The following is a 24,654-nucleotide window of genomic DNA, read 5'->3' as shown; positions in this document are numbered from 1 at the left end:
TCTCATCCCTTAATTAAAACTCCTCAAGTGCCTTGATCAACTTGAAAGACTTACTGTGTGAAGCTATAAGCCCCAATATACGACACATTTACAATACCGCTCCCCAGTTCTGTTTCCAACAGGCAGCACTCCAACTTTCTAGTTTCTTTCAGTCTCCATTCTTCAATGTTAAATCTTTAATGATAGACCTTAAGCTATCAGTAAAGCTCTATCACACTTTGTGACACTTTAAAGCACTGCCATGAAATTGAGGGTGAATGGTGTGGTAACGTAGGATCGCATTTTCCCACGCTTAATACTTGTGTGTTAAGGTTTTCCCAGAGTTCAGCCCATCCTTTCCCAGCCAAATGTCCCGAATGGAGTGTGGCAGGAAAAGCTTCAGGTCTGTATGGTTGCTGACGGCCCTGAAGCACCGAGGGCACAGTGACACACTGGCATTCCTTCACGTGACTGAGGCGAGTCCATCAATGCAGGGTGGGGTGTCGAACCCCCCCCCCAAAGAGGGTCGTCCTGAGAACAATAGAACATAATTAAGCACAAATCCGTATTTGTCAATCAAATATGTGCAAGAACACATTTCTGGTAGATCGCCTTGTAGTATTTCTTCTGTTTACATTCTCAATCGTTGCAACAATAGATTAAATGGTTGTTGTTGTTGTTGTTGTTGTTGCATCGACCTGGCCCCTTGCATTTTATTAACACAGGCTGGTTTTCTGGTCTGAATGCCCACTCGGAGAGGACGTGCGGTAAAGATCCCTCGCTGGTGAATGTTTAATTTGCATGTGTCTGGGACCACTGAGGCACCAGGAGCATTGATGTCACCCACTTATTTGTTGTCTTGCTATTTTTTTTTTCCCCCGCTGAGCTGTCAATGCAAAGCGAACCGGTAATTTCCCTCGTATTCATCGTAGAGCATCCATTCATTGTTGGTCAGCTGGTCATCGGCTCTACTCATTACTGTGTGTTCAAGTGCTACCTCTTTGCATAGGATGTCCATTGACCAAAAAGCCTTTGATCCGTCAGCTTTTGTTGCCACTAGTACTTTGAGGTCGGCTTGGTGCGCCAGGGCCAGCAAAGAGAAGGTCTGAACACAACTCACAGTGCAGCCCAACAGGTTACACATTAACCGGCCACGCGAGCGATTGGCCCACAACAACAACAACAACAACAACAACAACAACAGCAGCAGCAGCAGCTCCTGCTCCCGTGAGCGACATTTATTGCAGCATGATAACCCACTTACAGCTTAAAATATGATCCAGTTTGAGTGCCACATGTAACATATTAAACTGGAAGGGGCACTGAAACAGTTCAATAGAGCTGCAAGTTATATAGTCATTAATCTAGTCATTGGAAATAGGACGTCATGTCTTTGAGTAGAATAAAGAATTTAAAACTCAATACTTAACAGAAACGAAGGCACATAAAATGTGGCCTTTTTAGAGAATAAACACACTTCCCAGTCATATCTGTTGTACAGTATATGGCTTTCAGGCTAGATGAGTGACAGACTAGGGCTTTCATTGTGTTTAAACAATTGTTATTCATTGACTCAGTCCTTAAAGCACGCAACAGCAGCCTAAAGAAATTGTCGCGTGGGCTAATTATTTTAAACACACCACTCAAAACAAACAGATATGAAATATACTTTTTTGGGGGGGTATAGGGCATAATTGAGGAAGAGTTCAAGGTGTTCTTGGACGTAGGAAAGAAGGGAACATGGTGGTCCTAGTGAGGACCAAACCACCCCTTGACTCTGTTGGTGACCAGATCAAATAGAATATCTAAAAGCATTAAAAAAAGACACGCACACAACTTATTTCCATCTTCTGCCTTTGTGATATTATTACGAGTTGGTTCGTCAAGGTAAGCACCAGGATGGGCCAATCCTGGAGTCGGGACAACAATGACACAGACGAGGTTGCGACAGGATGACGCGGTGACCAAACAATGTCGAAAGAGAAGCATAAGAAACATCACGTTGCTGTTTGTTTTATGTAATAATGCGAGATCAGATCTGTCGCGCGACGGGCAGATTGTTTAAATCCGACGCAATGTTTGTTTCTCCAGTGTCCGCAGAAGCGTCGGCGGTTGTTGAGAACACGCGCTCCGTGTTACGTCATCGCGTCGCTGCTAAATCGTTTTACACACCGACTTTTCCACCTCAGCCAAGCGTAAAATCTTTTTGTTTCCAATGTATCATGATTTTCCCTAAAGTTTTTTGCGCTAACCACTCCAGAGTTTTTCTGCACATAATAACCATTGGATGGAAATGCACCCTGCGGGAATATCACCTAATATTAAATAGTGTACTAACTGATTTTCAACTACTTTTCCTTTTTTTTTAAGTATTGGAGGCATGCAGTAAAGAAAACTGAATGAAGGGAGAGAACCCTGACAAAGCTTTGGCCTTGTGGTCTAAAGACTTGATTGGACTAAGCCTAACCAGCCATCGGCCCTTTAACCCGGGATGGAAAGCACATTTGGGCCTTTTCAGAATGTCTGCCATTCCCACTGTGGTTGCGAGGGGAAGAAGAGTCTGGAGCTCCGGGATGTACCAGATGAGATGCCTTTCTGTTATGTAAGCATTACGTAGCACCAGGGTGTGGGTTTATAAGTACGTGACTGGCTGCCGCTCAAAGTCTGTAGTATAAATTGCTAAATCATTGGCATATTTCGTTGGTGGTGTAACGTCTTATGGTATTACGGGGGGGGGGTTTGAAGGAGAGAGGAAGCTTAAGAGTGACGTTATTGAGAAGTGTCCAGCAGCTTATAAAATATGTCCTACTCCCTCGCGTATGTTTGCACCTGAAAGCAACCCGACAAAAAAAAATGTGTATGCCACACACTGAGCATTGAGCCTTGTTTGTCACTCTCACTCCATATTTGCTTGGATCTGTAGTGTTTTCGCCAGTTCCTATTTATCTACACTTCATGTATGTTCGCATAGCAAGGCGTATATATGCTTTGCATATCAATAGATAGCTTGTATCAGCTAATTGTTCCCATAAAGTACCGAGCAGCGCGAGCCGAGGAGGGCCTGCCCTGTGTATGAATAGCCCGTAATTGCAGCTCGATGGAAAACACTAATGCAGCTCGTAAAAAAACAGGACAGGACACTTAAGACTGGTACAATTACTCTTTCCAACAGACAAAGCCAAGAAAACGCACCATGCAGCGCACTCTTCAAGCCACCAGGCTTCTGACCCACACACAAGTATCAATCAATTCAAATTGGTTTGTTTTTGTTGCTTTTCAAAGCTAAACTTTTCTCCATTGTAGTCACATTACATTTAAAAAAAGGAAGAATAGTTCACAACTATACATCTGTTTGACATGAAGACGGAGTGAGGGTTGCATATTATATATATATATATATATATATATATATATATATATATATATATATATAGTATTTGGAAGCTTGTTTAATTTGACTGTAAGTCAGAGAGAGAGAGAGAGAGAGAGAGACTCTGGGTATTGTGTCTCAACCGAGCGTGCTGCAGTTATAGCTCATGGGGTTCTGCAAGACATTAACCATTTGATGGCCCATAAATCATTAATCTCTTTACACGAGTCGTTCTGGCACAGCGGCCCCCCATTTTGAGAAATGTCCTGAATTGAATCATGAGGTCACAACAGACCCCAAACAGCTTCAGGTCCATATTCCGGTGAACTTTCAGCCATCCTTGTTTGTTGAAGAGTAAACCCACGCAATGTCAATGAAACTGGGGACGTTTGCAGAGAGACGCGTCTGGATGAGTCACGCCAAGCTACAAGAGAACTGAACATGGGAAAACAATGCTGGGAGAGGGGGGGGGGGGGTGCATTTAGAGGGCCTTTGAGTGGTAGTGATGTTTAGGTCTGCTGTAAACACGTGTGTGTGTGTGTGTGTGTGTGTGTGTGTGTGTGATAACTGAGTATTTGTGCTTATATTTCTGTGGTCATACTCATTCCCGCTCATGCTCCTGAAGCATTCTTTCCGCGGCGCCTGACTCACGGTTCCCACGGGCTTCACTCTGCTGACTCGCCTTTACGCCACTTTTGCTCCCCTTCTTCCTTTCACTGTCGAGTTCCCCCCCCCCACACACACACCCCTCCCCCCCACACCCTCACCCCCCGGTCTTTGTTGTGAACGATGGCAACATTATTTTGACCCTCTTGTACTCATTATCCTCTGAGATGATGGTAATGAGTGGTCGCCACTCTCTCTGGTGGTGGTGGTGTGTGTGTGTGTGTGTGTGTGTATGTGTGTGTGTCTGTCGCTGTGGTTTGTCCACAAAGCAATTTGCGGGTGCAACAAACAAAGAGGAGCTTGTTAGGAAGCTCACAATCAATAGATTATGACTCTGTTGGACTGATTGAAAAAGTAAGTGGGAGCACGAGATTGAGATATACGTCCGTGTGGTTTGTCGCCTCGTATTTCTGTGCATTAATGGGTATTTGTGTGTGTGTGTGTGTGTGTGTGTGTGTGTGTGTGTGTGTGTGTGTGTGTGTGTTTGTGTGTGCGTGTGTCGACAGTTGGTCGGCCTGTCGACCTTTTTGTGAAAGGGGTTTTTGGTGTACCTTCTAAATAATGACGCTGATTTTTAACTGTACCGGGAACCAGGCATCAGGGTGTTCTATAGTTCATGTGTAACAACAAATAAATCTATAACAATATATTGTATGTAAATACTAAATTGGACAACTAACAGTGATATTGATATTGTTTAATGGGCCGATGATCTTCTTAATTCAAGATTCATAATTTAGTCTATAAAATGTCGTACAATTGGGAATTTGTGTGTTATCGTGCTTATTTATTTATTTGATTGCCTTAATAACGTAATTGTTTTTCATGTTTCTCACTTGTTTTTTCATTTATTAATTTATTCAATTGGAAATGTACTAATTTATTAGTTATTTTCTATTTTGGGAATGTAATTTTGCCACATAGTCTTCAGAAAATAGTCGACTACATGTAGCACTTTAGTTGCAATACAGAAGGGGCCCTTACAAGCAGTATGGTTGGGTGGTCGGTCTGTCCGTCAGCTAGTTAGCCCGCCCCCCCCCATTCAACACTTTGTCCAAACGTAGCCTATCAAATGAATCGACGTTGAGTTTAATGTCGTTTCACTTGATTCCTCAAAGAGACAATCCCTCTCTCTTTGGCTCACTAGGGAGTGCTTCCTTAAATATAACACACAACAATTGTGGCTCTGGATATTTTCCTTCCACATCCATTGTGACTGCTCCAAGACCACAGAACAATAACCTGACAAGAGAAGACATTCGGAAAAAGAAATATCTGCTTTAGCCTGGGGGAGTGACGGTGGAAGTGATCCCAGTGGTGGAAACGGTGTCTACCTGCGTTGACATGTGGCTGACTGCTGCTGCTGCTGCTGGGTGTTTACACTGGAGATAAAAAGGCAGTGGTCTTGAGGCACATCATGTGGTGCCAGTGTGTTTTGGACCGGTTGTGACAAGATTGATGAGAAATAGTGACAATGTCTAGACTTCCATGAAATCCGTTGTGTATGTTTATATTCCCCAGAGGATGGATTTGTTTCTTTTGGGTGACCCCCTGACCTTTTTGTCTAGTGCCACCATCAAGCCTCATGTGTAATGTGTATTTAATAAGACAGATTGTCGTGACATTTGGGAAGGCACACGGGGGAGACATTTTGGAGCTTACAGCCAGAATGGGAGCATTTTTTATTATTTATTTTTATGATTTTGGTACGTAATGAACTTTACAGCCTCCAGGGGGGCTCCAGGCTTTTGTTGGATCATATCTGCAAACATAGAGCATTTTTTTTGTCCTATCCAATTAAATAGTACAGAAAGTAAAATGGCGTTTGTCCTTACACTAAGCTCTGCAACTTTCCTGGTTTCACTGTACTTTACTGTACGGCAGCCAGCCACCACATGCACCGTTTCTTCATACCTATCCCCTGCGGTCCTGCTCCTGCAGCACAACCCAGCCCCGTATCACATTCCCGCTGTCCATCACTGGCACAAGGCCCCCGCTTAGCAGCAGAGAAAGTCCTCGGGGTCAGCTCATAATGGACCTAAATGCAGCTCATTATCCTGATAAGGCAGGGGCGGTGGCCGGGAAATGGCTGCCTGACTGGCTGGATGACAGCCACACAGCTTTGACAGGTAGACAGAGCTAGACACAGCCACGGCGGCTATCTGATGGACCCGGCTGACAGATCCAGTTGCACCGGCCTGCTGCTCCGAGCAATGGAAAGGGGTGGAAACTGGACGCCGCTGAGCCACACAATGATATCTCCGGTCCTGGCCCTCTGCTGTGCGGTGGAGTGTTGTGAATATGACTTTGTCTTCCCTCCCAATGTGAGCACTGCAGAAATATATTAAGATTAACAAGTACATTCGCTGTGTTGTAGGTGTGGGCCGTATTAAGTTAGTGGGTGTTTATGGAAATTATTTATTGCATTGGGAGGATTTTTGCAATGAGAATATATACAGTATTAAGGTCTTCCTAAATTACAACAAATTGACTATTTACTTTCCCTCTACATGCTGTACAAAGAATCTTTAACGTTTTTAATATGGCCACATTTAAATAAAAGACCACTAATACACATACTAATCATCTACCACCAGCTGGAGAAGACAATCCCACATTATGCTAACAACCTATAGAAAGGGCAATGTCAAGGTCAAAGGTTAAAGAGGTTTTTTTTTTAAAGCAGGTGTAATTCACCTGATGTTTAATGGAGAAATGTTCCTTGTCCTGTACGATGTGTCCAGTTCTTGAAATGAGTTAAGCTTATCTTATTTGATAAGGACCTTTTCTCTCTGACTCTGTGGTTTCGACACACTTGGAGGAGGGCCACATTGCCTGGTCGCTATCAGGCCTTGCCATCAGGCAGGAGGAGGGGTGGGTGGGTGGGGTGGTGGTGGTGGTGGTGGTGGGGGGGGGGGACTGTCAACAGTCCCAGGCCCCCGGGCATCTAAGTAGCCACAGATTCTCTTACAGCCAGATGTCAGCCATAAAAACCACCACACACTCTCACTCACTGATCAACTTCTCTGTGTCTCACTCATCCATAACAGTATCCTCTCTGCCCTTAGGTGTGTGGGTGTGTGTGTCAGTGTGTGTGTGTGTGTGTGTGTGTGTGGGTGAGAGTGAGAGAGAGAGAGAGTGCCTCCAGTTTCTCTTTGTGTACACTGCCCGTGTGTGTCGCCGTGGTTGTGCGTGCGAGGGTGTGTGTCGGCCCGCGTTGATATGCCCGGTGGAGGCATGTTGGGCAGATGCCGACTTTCCGTCAGTGGGCGTTTTGGCAGCCGCGGCAGAGGGGGATAAGAGTGTCATTCAATGTACCAATCTGACTCCTCCCTCTTGCCTTTGGCACACACTGCTCTCGTCTAGGGTGACGAGGTAAGAGATAGCCGCAACCGGTACGCTTTGGGCACTATACGCACACAAAAACACACTCTTCTGTTCAGGCACACACAGCGCACACACGCGTCACGGAAAGCAACCTGCACGAGCTAAATGCACCAATAGAACATTATTGTACACGCACACAGACACTGATACCTGCTCATTTTACATGATTTCAGACCATACAGTATATATTGTACCAAGCCTTCAAACAGGGAGGTATTTTGAGGTCAAAGAGGTATGTGACTTGATAAAATAATGGTCCCTGAATAGGTATATTCTCACCGCAATCGCTCAGAGCCATAATTTTGACAAAGCACTCCTTGGGAAGTCAGCAATTTGCCATCTCCAGTGTAAATCCACATTATCCAGGTGCATATAGGCTACCGACAGGCTTACAGTGTGCCTAAACAGATTAGATTAGATGGTGATCTTGTGGGCCTTTTCGTTGTCTGCTGCAGACTCGCTCCCCTCAACACCTTCGTAAGATGCAAAATATTTAATTACAACTCCCTCTCAGACGCACAATTACGGCTGACTGCTTTTGGTCTTTTTGCACACGCCGACAAAGGCATGGAATATCACATATCTGTCATTTGAACTTGAGTGCGAGCCAAGCCACCAGCTGTATTAATGTCTGCCATCTCAAGTCGGCATTGTTCAAATGGAGGTTAGCCGGGAGGACAGATGTCGGAAGTTGCATAGAGATCTGATGTGACAAAAGTGACCCACGCTCTCTATTTCTCACACACAGTACACACAGCACCCACCTCTGTTTCTCAGATCACTCTGGAATAGCTCCTTGTTCACCTCTGATGAGAGACGTGGGGGAGGTAGCGAGAATTGGCGAAAAAGAGACAGCAATGCAAGAAAGGGTGAGAGTTGACCTTTAGGTCCTGCTGAAGCAAGCTCTGTAAGTGAGGGGGCGGGTGGCTGAACTAAGTGGCTGATTCATTTCCCCAGAGACACCCTTCCCCCAAGCCCGTGCAGACACTTACACACACACACACACACACACACACACCCACGCACACACCCACGCACACACCCTCTCTCCCCTGTGGATGGGTCCAGAGATCCAGGTGCTGGCCTCTGAAGAGATGGCAACACGACCTCTGTTGACCCCGAGGGAGCCCAGCTGGGGTGGAAGGTCATGGCAGCATCCTCCCACTGTCTGTCCGTGTGTGTGTTTTTGGCTGTGAAGACCACAGGCGGAGCCTCAGGAAATATGGTTGCCCCTGGGCCCCGCCTGACCTCTAGTCATTTTTTTGTATTATACTTTGGACAACAGAGAAGACCAGGAGAAAGGAGAAACCCAAGTCTGCAAAGTTCAGCTAAGTTCACACAAGTTTAGGTGTAAATGTGCCTGTCAGGGTGGAAGAATCCATCAGCAGTTAAAAGGGAGTTAATGTTTCAGTGCCAGCAGAACGAGAGGTTATATGAGGTCGAATGCAGTAGTCAGAGATAGTTTAAATATACTCTAAATGAGTGCGATATCTTTTTGTGGTTTTGAATGTACATTGTCATTAATGACACCTGTCAACCAGGCAACATTTACATTTTTCCCACCCTCTCATTTCTCCATCAACGCTGTGTTTGCTCGAGGCGAGGCCTCCAGCATTCAGCATCACACATATGAACTTGGCACGCAAATTAACTGGTTCTCCTCCCCCACCCGTCTTCTCCCCTCCCCCCCCCGTCTTCTCCCTCCCGGCCTCGTCGGTGTTTCCTTTCAGCTCGATGCTAAGTCAAGCAGCTGTCTTGTTTTGGGTTACGGTGAGTGCGCTCAGGTAACAAAAGCTCAACGCTGCCCCGTCAGCACTCTCCCTCTGTCAGCAGTGTGCTGAGGCAGATGCTAGCTGAGGCTGAGAGGGTGACGCGATGCCCTGGAACAGACACCACCGAGGGTTTCATACATTATTAAATGATCCCTTTGTGAGTAAGATAATGGCCATACATTAGAAGTGCTCGGTCGCGGGAGAAAAAAAAACTAGCGACAGGAAGTTTCTTGTTCTATAATTACTAGCGTCTAAACATCTCTTCAGAATCAGGTTATTCCATCCTTACATTCACATTGAGATGCACCTGGTTCATAAACTTTACACCAAGTTTCCCGTTAAGGAAGCAGCCATTTTAAGTTGTGCTGCTCAGAGGCCCAGTTACTTCTTGGGAGCCTTTTATGGGCAGAGTTATGGGTCAAAGGTGCCAATGTTTGTATGTCCATCCGAGTTGCATGGGGTTGACAACATAAACTGAAGAGCAAGGCAAAGTTAGAGTCTTAACGATGAGTGGAAAAACCCGTTTGTAAAGGGCTCTATGTTGGATTGACGTTAGAAACACTTCAATAATCGAATGGAAATGTGCAGAAGAGCGATGCGCTATACTGTCACGGGGTAATGTGTGGTCCTGGCGCCAAACAAACAAAGTAGCGTGAGCAAGTGAATTCCCCGTCACTTAAAAAATGTAAATGAGCCTGCTGAGCGAGGAACGCCTGTATGGATGCGGCGCCGTGTCGTGAAAGTTGCACAGACATGATATAGACGGACAGGGGACAAACACGAAGCATCTGAATAATTACAGACTGAACAGAAACAACGATTGTAAAGATGCTTACACACACACACACACACACACACACACACACACACACACACACACACACACACACATTTCATTTAAGGATGAAAAGGGATAGACTTTACACACTCAAGCTCACCCCCTCCTCCACTTTGTGGCGTTTCCAAACAGAGACCCGAAAGATACTCCTCCACAAAGATGCTGAGTGGCAGGAAGAAAGGGAGAAAAGGGGCTCAAAGAGAAAGACGGAGTGGCACCTAATAAAGGAAGAGACGGCGTGTCTTTACTACTTCCTGCTGCCGGGCAGCTGAAGCTGAGAGGAAGATCCTCGTCTCCTTTAGCCTCCTTTTTAATTACGGCCAATTACAAGGCTAGCCCGCCAGGACGTATTACACGGCAACCAAAAGAGCCCCCCTCGAGTATGTTTGTGGGGCCGAGGCACATATTATGGTGGTTTAGCGCAGCCCGGGCTCCGAGGGGCCTTTGCAGGTCTCTTTTTGTGGTTTTAATGAGAACTGAAAGCATGAAAATGCAGCAGTAGAAATAGGCCCCCGACTATAAATGAGCCGGGCTCTTCCCTAGTTCACCAGAGGCCAGCTTTTGAGGTAGCAGGGTGGACAATGCTCCTCCACATGTGTCACTCCTCAAGCTACGTTATTGTATAGCGAGTCATGTCTTTATTATAATTGTGCATGATGGAGGGGTCCAACGAGACCAAGGGGGTTAATGGTGGTCTTCGAGACGTCGCATAATAGGAAGAGAATGAGCTGAATAAGGTCTCCTGTTATATCCCAATACGTCCTGATATGTTGGAGGGGCAGTGTGTGTGTGTGTTCTCAGTGTATCAATGTGTTACGTGTGTAGATGTAGAGATGAAATCATTATGTATTTTTATATGGTTATTGTATATTTGTGCATGTGACATCTTAGGTGATTGTTTACTATGTGATATTTTAATTCCACAAATGGATCAGGTCAAAGTTGCCGTGTTGTCTTGTGACGACATAATAGACCTGGGGGATTGGACCTTTAAACTTTAAGCTCTATGATACCTGTGTTGTCTGAACATACATACCTATAATGTCTCGTGTTTGAGCTAGACTGGCAGCCACCTCCCATTCCCATCTTCCATCTCCCCCAAAGTATAATAATTGCTTTTTTCCCATTTTCTTTTTCATAATGGGTTGGAAGAAAATCCATATAGAAGGGTTTTATTTAGCCAATAACGGTTAAATTAAAGATGCTTTGGTGCCCCAGCTCACAACATCCCTTACATTAACAGTAAAGCAGTCATTGCATTGCGTCTTCAATCAGTAGGCCATCTTGTCTCACGGGGACATGGGAAAAGCAAACGTTGTGACATGTATACTAAAGAGTTTTATGCTGTTCTTTAGAAACATACAAGTCTATGTCTTGGCACACACTATGTGGGACATCCCTCCTCCGGTTGGCCGGTGTTAATAGGGCTGTTTGAGGCCTCTCACGGCTCTTTTGTGGCTTTGAGTGTTTCGGACACCTCCTTGGCACGAGGTGTGAGGGCACGGCTGCTGGGGAGGGCCCAGTTTGTGTGTTGGCGACACGGATTGAACAGAAGAGAGCTTGTCATGTGCCAGAGTGTGACAATGCAGCGTGATGTGAGGTGGGTGGTCACTCCATTAGGCCGCGTCATTCCCTCCGCCGTGTAACTTTATAGCACCTGACGATGCGGTGACTTCACATCGTCCATAAACACTGACTTAACCCACAGGGGATGGTGTTCCCTCCTTGTTATGCCCTTAATGTGGCGCACATGTGGATGTTTCGTTGATGCCCCTTTGACTCAAGACAAAAAAAAAAATCCTCATGAAATCATATCATCATATTATTAGCAATAAAGAAAAAAGGAGTTCAACTGAATTAGATCAAGAGTGGTCAAATATGAACTGTTGGTACGCCCAGATGATAAATGTCCATGATACTTTATCTTCTTTCCTTCCTTTCCTCCCTCTTCCAGCTGCAGGCTTGAGCATTAGCTTTTAGTGGTGCACGGAGATGTCGGTGGCACAGCATGCTAAGACAAAGCACCCTCTGATATCGAATCACCTCATCTCCAAGCTCACTGGGCCCAGTTTTGGGGAGGAGGGGTTCCCAGACGTTGGAGGGCATTTCGGGCCTCTGATTTATCCCCCGGTGCTGCAAAAAGAACCAGATGAATGCCTCACAATAAGAGGAACATTGTTAAATCTCCAGCAAAAGGAGGCGAGAGGAAGGAGAAAGATAGAGAGCAGGAAATAAAACAGGTTAAAGGAGACCTGTGGAGAAACCCTGCGGAGTGGTGCCAGAGCTGCTGTACGTTTAGTGGGCTTTAGCTTATTTATGTGATAATAAGCAGGATTTGAACTGCATTTGAACCACAGAGATTAACATTTAAAAAAAAAAAAAAAAAAGTGAACAAAATCACCATCTGCCTTCTATCTCAAGGCACATATTTCCTTTTTCTCTTATGCAATTTTATTTATTTATCATAAACATGAGTTGTCTCTGTGGTGACCGTGGGCGTTTTGTGTGTGTGTGTGTGTGTGTGTGTGTGTGTGTGTGTGTATGTGTGTGTGTAAGAGCAGGAGCCCCCACTTTCTATATATATACAAACAAGTGGCAGATTAGGCTCCACCCCCGCCGCCCCCTGTATAGTGTGGAAACCGCTCCGACAGGAAGCTCACACCAAACATTAATGGGGCTCTGACGTCAGTTATCCATGACACATCCCGTCTGTCACCAAACTTCAGTCACCTGCTCTCCGTTTGTCCACCGCCACGTGCGCTCGAATCCAGCAGCCGAGTTTGTGTGAACAACTTTTAAATTTCTCTCTTCCACCTATTTCTCTCTCTCTCTCTCTCTCTCTCCCTTCGTCCCTGTCCCTCTACCACGTAAACACGCACGCTTTCCCCAGACTGAGCTCATCAAATCGGCATCTTATCAGCCATCTTGTGAGCGTGCCATTGTTATGACTAGAGTTGTTTCTATTCCCAGAACAGGGCTGACACTGAAATAGAACATTCCCATGTAGTCTCTCCGTGTAGTCGGTCGAACATTCCTCCAAAATACCACTTTGAGTAAGTCATCCTCATCGTCCTATCCGCTCATCCCTGAGCTCATCTCTCCTACGAGCTTTTTTTCTTCTGCGTATCAAACGCCGCGACATTCTTGTGTGTTGAAAACAAAGAAAACATGTGCCAAGATGAGATCGCTCCGAGGCTGAGAAACAATGTCCCGGTCCTCAGACTGGTGCCACTTGAGTCGATTGTTGCAGCGGGATCAGTAAATGTTTAGCTTCAATGTAAATGCAGACGCTTTGGAACGCTTGCGAGTGTTTATCAACGGCTTTCTTCCGAAATTGAGCAGTGGGATAACTTTCGAGGCGGTTTGCGTAACCGAGCTGTATCGTCAAGAGTAGGAAGTAGGACTCACACGATGGAATGCGATTGGTGTTTTATTCTCACCGGGGTGGCCTAAAAAGTGAGTCAGTTAGAGCCTGCAGGCCGGCCATGTATGTGTTAACCTTACTCAGTAGTACAGATGTGTACGTTACATCCTCCATGTCAATTTACTCAAAGGCACATTTTCGTTACATTTCCTAACGAACTTTTCAGCCCCCAGTTTGGTTTCCCCATCCCGTCTCTTCTGCACTTTTTCGAGGCCCACCTTTTAACATGTGGCCCCTCTCGCACACACACACACACACACACTGATGCTCCGAGCTACCGGTGCGAGAGAAAAAACAATGAGCCGGAGGTCCGACTGTGTTCGCCTCTCCGCCCGGTGGAGCCTTTGATGGGGCCAGGGGTAGCCAGCGAGTGTGGAGCCTGGAGAGCCAAAGGGGGGCTCGGGGAGGGGGGGGGGGGCAAGCAAGCAGCCGTTCCACCCCTAAACCATCGTAACTCCATCTTGGGTCATGAGCTAGAAGGGAGAGGCACAGGCACGTGCCACGGGAGCGCCGGAGGGCCCCCGGCCCCGCTGTTGCTTTTGGACGACGCGGCGGTGCTAGCCCGCTATTGAGCCGGGCCCGGTGTCGAGTTCTTCATGGGGCCTCCGAGATGAGACGATGAGATTTTCTGCAGGTGCTGGTGCCTAAATGAACACACACACACACACACACACACACATGCGTGATCCTCAGGAAGATTTGCACAGCTGCGTGAAGGAGACCGCTCCCTTGCCAAACGTAGCAGCGGCCCTCTGTGAAGTGCACTCCAACACACACGGAGGAAGAGCGGCTGCTCCTCGGGCATCGGCACACACCGATCACAAGGCAGCGCAGCGAAAATAGGTCCAACGGCCCGGCCCTCCTCTGACATTAATTGATTTGATGTGTTTCTTCAACAGTCTCCGTATACGTCGCGTTCACGCCCATCTTGTTTGTTTCCTTCTCTTTCGTGATTTTTTTTTTGACGACGACTGGGTACTTCTGTGCAGTTGCGTGGTGATCAAAAAGTGCGTGTTTGTATTCGTGTCAATATTTCTATATCCGTGCACGTGTACGGTACCTCCGAGGTGCGTTTGACTGATGCAAAAAAAAAGGCTCGATCCCGTTGGTGTTGAGGCAGCGTGAGAGTCTCCTTTGTGCAGACAGGTATTCAGCTCACGACGCATGATGTGGAAAGTTCCTGCCCGGTTTTTGAAACGGATTTCTGGGAAATGATTCGTCATCGAGTTGCTGCAGCTGTGCGCCTCACCGCCACTCGGTGGGCAGAGCCGTCTGTCCGTTTCTCCTGCACCTCCCCCCCCCGACTCTTTTCTCTGCTTCTTCACCAGATGAAGAAGATGTTGATTCTCTACCCCGCTCACATTCTTACGTTGTTGTTGTTGTTTTGTTCAATTACATCATTGAAATGGCCGAATCAGCGTTGTCAAAAATCTTAATGTCATTAATGCCAATGGTGCATCATACCTCAGGGAGATCCATATACATGTGATGAGTGGCATGAAATGTCATCCAGGACCATAGTAACACAATAGCAAAACGCGTGGATTGAAGAATTAAAAATAGCACAGGATAAAACAAAAAAAGAAATAAGTGCAAATAGTACTTGTGTGTACATGCATATAAGGCACTTTTTTTATTTTATTTTATTTAATTTTTTTTACGACTTTAAAGCAGTGAATTAAAATCCCCCCCACCAAAAAAAAAAAGTCAAATATTAATGGAAAACATTAGTGGTCTTTCCGTCTTCACCCTCTGCACACACACACAAGCGCCCTCTCATCCACAGAAATGAAGAGATCAAAACCACAGCACACATATCATGCCGCCCTCTCCACACAGACACACACACTCTGTCTTTGACTTTTTGCCATTCACCACTCCGCGCCCCCCCCCCCCCCCCCCCCTTCCCCCTGTCAGCCCACTCCAGATGTGCGAGGACAGAGGGAGCCCAGTCATATTCAGTCAGTCAGTCACTTTCTCCCCAGAGTGAGAGTGAAACACCACCTGTGTGTCTGTCTGCATAGGTTTAAGTAAGCTGGAGCCGTAACCCTCGGCAAGAAAGCCTCGCTGATGGCTTCCCAAGCTGGAGGACAGTTTTTTTTGTTTGCCATTGAGTTTTAAAGTACTTATTTTATTCAAACAAATTACATAATCTGCTAGTTCCATGAGATCATTTCAACCTGTTTTTAATGCAAATCAACTTGTGTTGGCATTTTTTTTCACCTGTTTGTGGAATGAAGGACTTCACTGATACAGTTTTTGTACAGCTCTTTTTTTTCTTTTTTTTTTTTGATAAGACAAGATAATGAATCATAAGAAATGTGAGCGATTGGAATGAAAGAGTACTGTGATGGGACAAGGACTACACGTTTTACAATTTGCTTTGGGAATATTGTAACGTAGTTTAATTTGAAAATGTTAGTCATAATGAACAACACATCCTAATATGAATAGATCTTTACATATATGACCGTACGAGCGACAGGCGCACATTGTATATGTAAACACGTGGTTGATGTGAATTGGAACTGAAACATCACTTTAGGTTAGGTTTAGGCATCAAGTTGACCTAGTTTAGGTAAAGGTCATGGTTTGGGTTAAAATAAGTCAATTTATTAACGTATTTTAGGTTTCATGAAAGACAAAGAGTAGATAAATCAGCGAGAGTCTTTTCTGTCAAGAGGAAAAGGAGATCAGTTACAAACACTGAGGTGAGACAAAAAAACAACAACTGCCTCCTGCTGCCGTCCCTCTGAGTATTCCTTCCTCACCCCTCCACGCTCGGCCCTCGCAGGCCCCAGCAGAGTGGTGATCCAACACCATGCTTTATAGCCCACAGGGACCAGGCCTAAATCTGATACCGGGCCTCTTAACACACACATAAAATCAGCACATCCCATTCGAATGAGTGTGTTACTCAGTGTCTAAATGTGAAGAATATTTTAATGAGTCAGATGTAACTTAGAAAGTTAAAGTACAGTACTTCGTGAGGAGAGAAGGAGCTGCCCAAGTCCTATCCCACAGTCCAGTCCAATTACCTTCTGTGCATCCACTTAAACCATTTAACCACTCAACACGCTGTTTTTAATGATGCTGTTTTATAGTCATAAAGGTTTTTGTGCAACAGGATGAATACATGTATTTTGGTTATGAACATAGAAGAGTGATAGCCGTCAATATCACTGGCTTTGAGTCCTACTTCTCACGATTGCTAAGTCATCAGCGCTGTACTGCAGGCGGAGGAAGAGCTTCTGCAGAGCGGTCATGAATATGATTAAAATCTAGTTAAATGCAACGTCTTTGCTCTCTGCTAACTGCTGAGCTAACCGACTGACTCCACAACGAAATCTCAGAGTTTGCCGTCACAAAGCCCGGGTCAAGAGGCCGGTGAGACAAACAAAATCCTTGTCTGCCTTTCTGTTTGGACAAGGATTTGTTCCGGAAAAGCCTTCACTCTGTCTTCCTTCCTGAGGTGTTTATTTGCACTGGGCTTCCCACCAGCACCTCGGCTGTTTACAGTGTTTGTTTGAATCGTTTCTATTTCATTCCCCCCCCCCAAAAAATAGAAAACAAAATTAGTTTGGACAATGCTGGTTTGTTTTCTTGACCTATAAATATGTCTAGACGGGCAACCGGATAGACATCCTTCCTATCATTGGAGGTCAATCAATTAGCTGAAGGAAGCCATTGGTCAGAGGTTTCTTAAATATAATAATAATAACATATATGTATATGTATATGTTCTAATAGCTGTGGGTTCATGTCTGATCTCTCTGGGCAGAAGAAGTGTAAAAATATCACAGCTACATCCATGAAATACATTAGTCTACATGAATTCTTCTTCTGTCCTACTTCTTTTAATTAAGGTCTCTTCGATTTTTGATTGTTTTGAGCCTTCAGACAATTCAATTTCCATATCTTTTTATATCTGCAGTTTATTTTGCCAACACCGTAATACAACTGACAATTCTTTTATTTTTAATTTCTTCCGTTTATTCATTTAAAATGTAAAAAAAACAATATCCAAATTCTCAATGCCCCATTATTGGCCCCATTGTGTCTGACTGACTGGCAGTAAATCCTTTAATGCACTGTTTTTATCCAGGCTTTTGAGGAGTTCTGATGAGCATTAGCGTTCCCTGGATACGAGCTGGTGTAATTCCTAAAAATGAAACTGCAGTTAATCGAGAGGCGTTAGTGTGAGATGGGGGAGAGCACTTCCCACTAATTAGAACAGCTCATCTCTGCCGGTTTCTGCAGCGATGCAGTCGAGCTCCTCACAGATATAAAATCTAAAAGGGAGTATCACTGCCGGCTCTATTTTGTCCTGTCAAAAAAAAAACAATCATCAAAAAGCATTGCATGATTATCTTGCAGTTTTTCTCCATTCTGATCCGCGCCCTTGTCTTCTGTGTGCACATCCACCACCAGTACCACCGATTTCATAGCACGATCATCCCACCAGGGATTTGATTCGGGAGTGTGCTGCCAGGAGGGGTCCGGATGTTAGGGGGTTGGCTCCATAGAGGTTAATCAGGATCAGAGCTCAGACCCACCGGCCTTGTTCGGAACCAGCAAAGCATACAGCTCACTGTTTTCACAATACACCCTCGCTGCCATTAGTGCTGTGTCACCAGACAAGGCCTCGTGTGTGACAGTGTGTCAGGAAAAGAGATATGAGTTTCAGGAATCAGGAACCTCCATACACAACTCCACGTATTCGGTGGCATGAATTCACCCACACACGCGTTTTTCAGGGGGATGAGTCTCATTAGCCACCACCTGACTCCTGACTCAAGGTTTATTTTGAGGAAGTAGGGGGCCGGTGGAAGCGTGCTTACTCATGCCGGGAATGGACTAAACATAACTGGCCTAACCACATTTACACTAAAAAGCTTAATTTGTGACTTGTATTGTCCACCAAATTCACTTGCTTCCCCTTTTTGTGACGTTTGGCCCTTCGAGTTAATATTCCGCAAAGACATTTTCGTCTCATTTAACATGAAACTGCAGAGATTGTTTTTCATCTGCTTGAAATGTTGCGATACAGTTGAAACCAAGGTTGTAGTTTATTCAATATCTCTGTTTTATTCAGCAGGACTTCTTTATGGCAATACTGGATTAGCTTGACCCAGGGAGACAGGCGCTTTAATATGTGCAATATATACATACGTTTACATGTAACATATAACAAAATGTTTATATTGCTTTGTCAAAATGAAAAATACATGAAGTGACAGAAGACTTTATCCAAATTGGTGACCCTGCAGAGCAGGCCAACCCAGTAATCGAGCCCGACTGTCAATGGTTGTGGGGTTCCAGGTTAATCTTCATGAATCTGAATTTAAAGCTGTTTAATTTTTTTTCTAATTCAACGCTCCCGTTCCCCATTAAAACCGGTCAATTGTCAAAAAAACCACGTGGATGCTTTTATTTTGAAGCAGCCACTTTTAATTTCTAGTCCATCAGTTTTTAATACCGCAGAGAAAGGAATGGTGAAACGAGTTTGGATGAAGAGCTGCAGGCGACAGGCTCATTCTGAGTGAACCAGCGTACCTCCAACATGTGATTCAAGTAAACCACAGCTCTCACTGCGCTGCCGGATGGAAAATCACTCACCCTGTGCGTGCATCACACAAATCTGACAGTGGTTTGCTCGTGCCATTGCACACTGTGGGTGTCCCGGGTCCTATGGAAAAAAAGAGAGAGGCTATTATTACCTGGTGCCAGTGATTTGCTCCTTTTAACACCCTAGATATTGTCGCCACTCACATTTGAAGTGAGACCTCTAGTCTATTTTAGGGAGGGATCTTTCATTCAGCATTGGAGGTCTCAACAAAAGCGTGATGAGGTGGTTCTGATCGGAGCGGAGTTCACAGTGAAATGCGTCGGCCTCGCGCTGCCGTCTGAGTCATGTTGCCCCGGGGCGGCATGATAATGTGACCTCAAGTGGCGTGATGTGTGACACCGAGCTATTCCCTCTATTATAAACCGCAATCTGCAATGGGGAGTGGCATTCAGCCATCATTACCCAACTTGGGTGGCTTCCCCTCCTTTCTCATTGCGTGCGTGCACCCGGGAGAACATTGCACAACATCGGGGTTTTGTTTTTTTCCACACTCATGTGTGGATGTGGAAGTAAAAAAATGTTCCTCTTACTCTTTTCCATGCATTTACTCACAAACTTTTTTCCTGAACCCCAAATAGACTCAGTTGGGGGCAAAGGGGCGTGACACATGGCACACAGCCTGTATATTTCCAGCATGTCCTGTAGTAGCCGTCTCTCTGGCAGACAGTGGTCACAGTGTGCCCCGGTGGTGTTAAAAATAGGAAGAGTTAGTTCAGCAAAGATTTACCTGCAGACATTTCCCTGCAGACATTTCCCGAACAGGGCCACATTTCCTCCCCACTTCTAGATCAACAGTCGGCTAAATGAGGACTGTGATCTGTCCTGACTGCTTCCTTTGACGAGGTGGAGGGGGGGGGGGGGGGGGGGGGGGGGGGGGGGGGGGGGGGGGGGGGGGGGGGGGGGGGGGGGGCAGTGACGGAGGAGATCGTGTGAGATGGAGAAGGAGGGAGACAAGAGAGCAAGAGCGAGGGGGCAGGGGGTTGAAAGCCTGCCTCTCTGTTTACTACGAGCTAAAAATACTATCCATCCTGGGTTTGCTGCTGGCATGAGGAGGAGGGGGGGGGGGGGTACATATGTGTGCCTGTAGTCTCAAACCCAACAGCTGGAGGCTTGAAGGCTGCGGGTGTAACAACAGGTGGACGAGAAGGCGTGCGGTTCAGTGTTTGTACTGTACATGTCTCTGTGTGTGTGCTGGCTTAAGGGTGTGTGTGTGTGGTGTGTGGGGGGGTGAGGGGGGGGGGGGGGGGGGGGGGCAGGCGTGTGCAGAAATCTATGCTTGCAAGTTCATACATGTACACTAGCTTTACACACCAGTCCCCTTTCTAAAAGAAAAACAGCCCAGTGTCACATAGAGCCTGTGTCTCTGGTCTCAGGCCTGAATTGTCTTATTCATGCTCTCTCCAATCTATTGCAATCCCAACTGAGGCCGGGCTATGAATCAAAATTAATGGCGATGTTAAAGCTGTGGTATGAGCACTAATTGGCCATTCACGGCAGCCGCTCGCTACGCCTCTATTTTACACGCGTGTGTGTGTGTGCGTGCGTCTGTGTGTGTGTGTGTGTGTGTGTGTGCGTGCGTGTAGGACGGCTAACGTGTGTGTCTTTCCCCACTACTCGCTTCTACCCTGATGACAAGAGGCAATTGGCCTTCTCAAATGACAGTGACTAGGTACTGTGAGGGCAATTGTACCCAGGCAGCTGTGCATCTCTCTCTCTCTCTCTCTCTCTCTCTCCATTAAGCTAAAATGAAAGTAGTTACTGATTCCCGCGATTAAATTCCTTCCTCTTTGTGCGAGGGCGATCAGATAAGAGTTACCGCGTACGGAATGCGAGGGCTAAAAAACAAGGTAAAGCTGGCGGCCAACACACTTCCCCGGGTCATTATTGGCATACCTGAGATGCTGAAAACACACCGGATGGCTGCGCTGAAGTAGGAAATTCAATGTGGACGGGCATCAAGCGAGCGTCAGGGAATGAGTCGCAACATGAACCACATTTTTCTTATTGTTTGAATGGTAATTTATGGTTGATAAGCTTCCTCCCCACCGCCATTGTGATCACACTTAAATGTTCCCGGTTTATTTGTTTACCTCCAGTAGGCACTATGGAGCTGTTTGTCTATAAATATATATATAAATGTGTAGGAATACAAGTGGAAAAATAGTGCAAAGTTAACTAGGTTCATTGCAATTATAAATTAAGTGAAATTCTTTTATTTTTTATTGTTTCAATCCTTATTTTAACCAATTTTCAGTACCTCAACCCACACTCCAATACAGTAGCAGCTTCAAGGCAGAGGTAGCGAACAGAGGATAGTCGGCAGGCTGCAGTGACCGGCCAAATGAGTGGAATAGTTTCATCTGGCCTTATCAGTTTCAAGTCTTGTTTTGTCTGACGAGCCTGGCGGGCCCGGCGTTGGCCTACAGGGAAGAATGTTGGGTCATCAAGCAGAGCTTATGGAGTCCTGATGAAATTTGGCTCTGGAATAACACCAGACATCCCTGTCCGCTGTAAACGGGGAAACAGTCAGTCCGGCTCTCATTCCAGCAGCGTTCGGTAATGCCACAAGGAAGCCGTTTCATTCAGATTTTCTAACATGTTGCGCTTCATAATTCATCATTAAATGAGCCCATTCCTGAGAGCTCCCCAGACCCGCTGACCTCTACGCACAGTCTGACCAATCGCGTGTCTCTAAACACTGTCACCGGCCAACCAGACGTCTCCGGTCTGCGTAATCATCCTCCTTGGCGTCCCACTGACACATTTACAGACGCCATCAAAACATCGCTCCGCAAAAAGCCCAAACAAACGTCTGTACCGAGCGAGGCTCCCGGCCGACACTTCTCACGTCCACATCTTTGATGGGGGAAAAGACGGCACCATAACAAAAACAAGAGGCTGAGTGGGACGGGAACTGGGGACCAGGGACGGGGGGGGGAGATGCTATATTTGGAAACAGACGAGTGGGCGACAAGATGTCTCCTCTTGTTCTTGTTCTGTCTCTCGCTGCTTTACTGTGTGCCGTCTCCTCCTCTCCGTGTGAGGCCCAGCTGTGGTCGTACAGTATAATAAGCTCTCTATCTGAAATAGGGGCTTTAATGCTGGTTAAAAGGGGGGCAAGGGGATTGGTCGGGGTCACGCCGACTCCTGCGCCCAAGGATCAGCTGGCACGGCGTCGGGGCTGTGGCACCAGGCACAGGGCCACTGTCTGGGCAGGGCCGACAGCTGGGGGGGGGGGGGGGTCTCTGTCTGAGACACACACACGCACATCATCTGTAACTCCCTCCACCGTACCGAGGCAACTCTTGTTTACATGGCGTGTGTTGTACCGTGTCCTCATGTCTGAAGTGGTTTACAGTTTGGATGGAGTAACACCTGAGGGGATGCTCGCTGTGCACACTGTTGGTCCGGCAGTTTGTGTCTATTAGCCCAACGTAGAGCGCAAACATGCCATCATGTGTCGTTTTGCAATTCAAACACATTTCTTTATTTTAAGCTTTTTTTTTTTTTTTTTTTCACAATTATTTATTGCAGTGACAAAAGTGACCGATAAATTATAAATATCATTATTTGATTGAGAACAAATTGATCATCATCATTAGAAAAGTCACTTTTAGCTTTCTTTTTTTGTTTGTAAATTTAAAAAATAGTGCTTTCAAAACCTCTTTTTAAGGCTAAAGAAAAAAATCAGATGAATCTTTAATGAAAAATGATTATTGGCTGCGGCGCGACTATGCGTATAAATACAATATGCAGGTGTCATGGTTCCTCAGCAAACGGCACCATCGTTGTTGTTGTTGTTGAGGAGAAAGTATTTCCTGTGCATCAGCCATGATGTCCATTAATATCCATTTCAACAGTGGCCCTGAACCTCGAGCAACGGGCTGGCACGCCCCTTGTCATTTATAATATCAGGCTGACTGGCCTATTGATGACCAGAACAAAGCCACAGTGTGGCCGACCTACAGCAGGGGCCGGAGTAACATGGCACCTCCCCGGTGACTGGCAATGCCACACTGGCTGCCACCACAGCCTGGAATTGGGGGGGGGGGGGGGGGATTTGGTAGTTGTGGCAGCTGGCGGTGAGAAAACCGGGGGAGGGGGGTTTCTTATTTTATAAAGACTCCCCTGTGTGAACCCCCGTGTGAGGCCACACCCTGGACGCAAACTCAATATCTCTCTATCTCGAGGTGCACGTACACATGCTCTCTCACACACACACACGCACACGCACACACACACACACACACACCCACTGTACTACAAAGATATACACACAGAAATGTGTGGACAAGGCGACTGACAGATTGCTTTTAAACACACAAACCCCTGCTCGGGTGCTCCATGTGTCACTCTCCTGGTGCATATCAGTATTTGTGTGTGTGTGTGTGTGTGTGTGTGTGTGTGTGTGTGTTTTTTTTCTTCTTTCTTTTCATATTGCGAGATTCCAAAGTGTTATCCTGTTCAGTCATTGCCGCCTCGCTGAGGAAATGTGAAGCGGTGTCACGCCCCGTTTATTAGCTCCGAGGAGACAGGGGAATGTAATCAGACGGTCATGTGACGGCCATTCATCCTCCCACATTAGAGCCCGAGATGAAGAAATATTACTGCCTGTGTGTGTGTGCGTGTGTGTACGTGTGTGTGTGTGTGCGTACGTGTGTGTGTGCGTACGTGTGTGTGTGCGTGTTGTTTACTGTTCTGCTTCTACTTTTTCAATGTGAACATAAATAAGCGTGTTAGAATGTGCGGGACGCCGTGTTCTGTCCTCGTGAGGGCCACCACATGGGGACCAGCAGATCATGTCCAGCTGTCTCTTGAGGACAAATGGTCCATCAGGCAACTGCTTCCCCCCCCCCCCCTCTGCTCACCCCTCCCTCTCCAAAAATGTTGACCCTTCTTAAGTTAACATTTGGCAAATTCTGAAGGATAATTTCACTTAATTAAATAATAGATATCTAGATAGATACTTTATTCATCCCATTTGTTTGTAGCAGCAGCAAACAAGGTTACAATATATACAATACAATAAAATAAAATAGCAGAGCAGGACATATTAAATTAAGGATTTTAAATAATAAAGTAAATGAAAATGCAAAGTGTATACAGTGTATCAAAGTATATAAAGTGAAAATGGGACGTAATCATGCATCAAAAGTATTACTCTTTGATCTACGTGATATTGATATCTATTGCTTTTCAACAAATACAAAAGTACCAAGGGTTTCTGTTCCAGTCGATATGAATGCTCACGTTTGATAGTTACACTATCGTGTTTTTAAATTGAACTGCCAAAGTGTTCGTCCGGCACTCACAAACATTGTCTAAAAGCATTCCCTCGGCCCCGTAGTCGTCTGAGCTGACAGCGGCCTGCTCATAATTCATCTCTCTTGGCTTGTTTATGCTGCACATTTATTTTGTTTGCGGCAACGTTTCGGCCCCCCCCCCCCCCCCCCCCCCCCCCCCCCCCCCCGACCTTCGCATCTCTCGACGTGAGAGAACGCCTCCAACACAACCCCGAAGCGCGTCCCAACGGCCTCTGGCTGTTTCGATTCACGGCTTATTTTCGTTCTTTTTTTTAAACCTCCTTAC

General features: G+C 46.0%; 1 protein-coding gene and 1 long non-coding RNA gene across 2 annotated transcripts in view; one reads left to right on the top strand and one right to left on the bottom strand.

Moving 5' to 3' along the window:
* The window catches only part of kcnq1.2 (potassium voltage-gated channel, KQT-like subfamily, member 1.2), a 151,636-nt gene that overhangs the window by 116,885 nt on the left and 10,097 nt on the right, over window positions 1-24,654 (top strand). The window lies entirely within an intron of this gene.
* LOC117732514 lies at window positions 15,819-19,390 on the bottom strand. The gene is made up of 2 exons (XR_004609603.1): window positions 19,209-19,390; window positions 15,819-19,125 (listed from the first exon to the last, which is right to left on the bottom strand). It is a non-coding gene; the product is annotated as an uncharacterized LOC117732514 (long non-coding RNA).

Source organism: Cyclopterus lumpus, chromosome 6 (genome assembly GCF_009769545.1).
Source record: "Cyclopterus lumpus isolate fCycLum1 chromosome 6, fCycLum1.pri, whole genome shotgun sequence".
Lineage (NCBI taxonomy): Eukaryota > Metazoa > Chordata > Actinopteri > Perciformes > Cyclopteridae > Cyclopterus > Cyclopterus lumpus.
The sequence above is the reverse complement of the archived record's forward strand: the minus strand, read 5'-3'. Positions and strand labels throughout refer to the sequence as shown.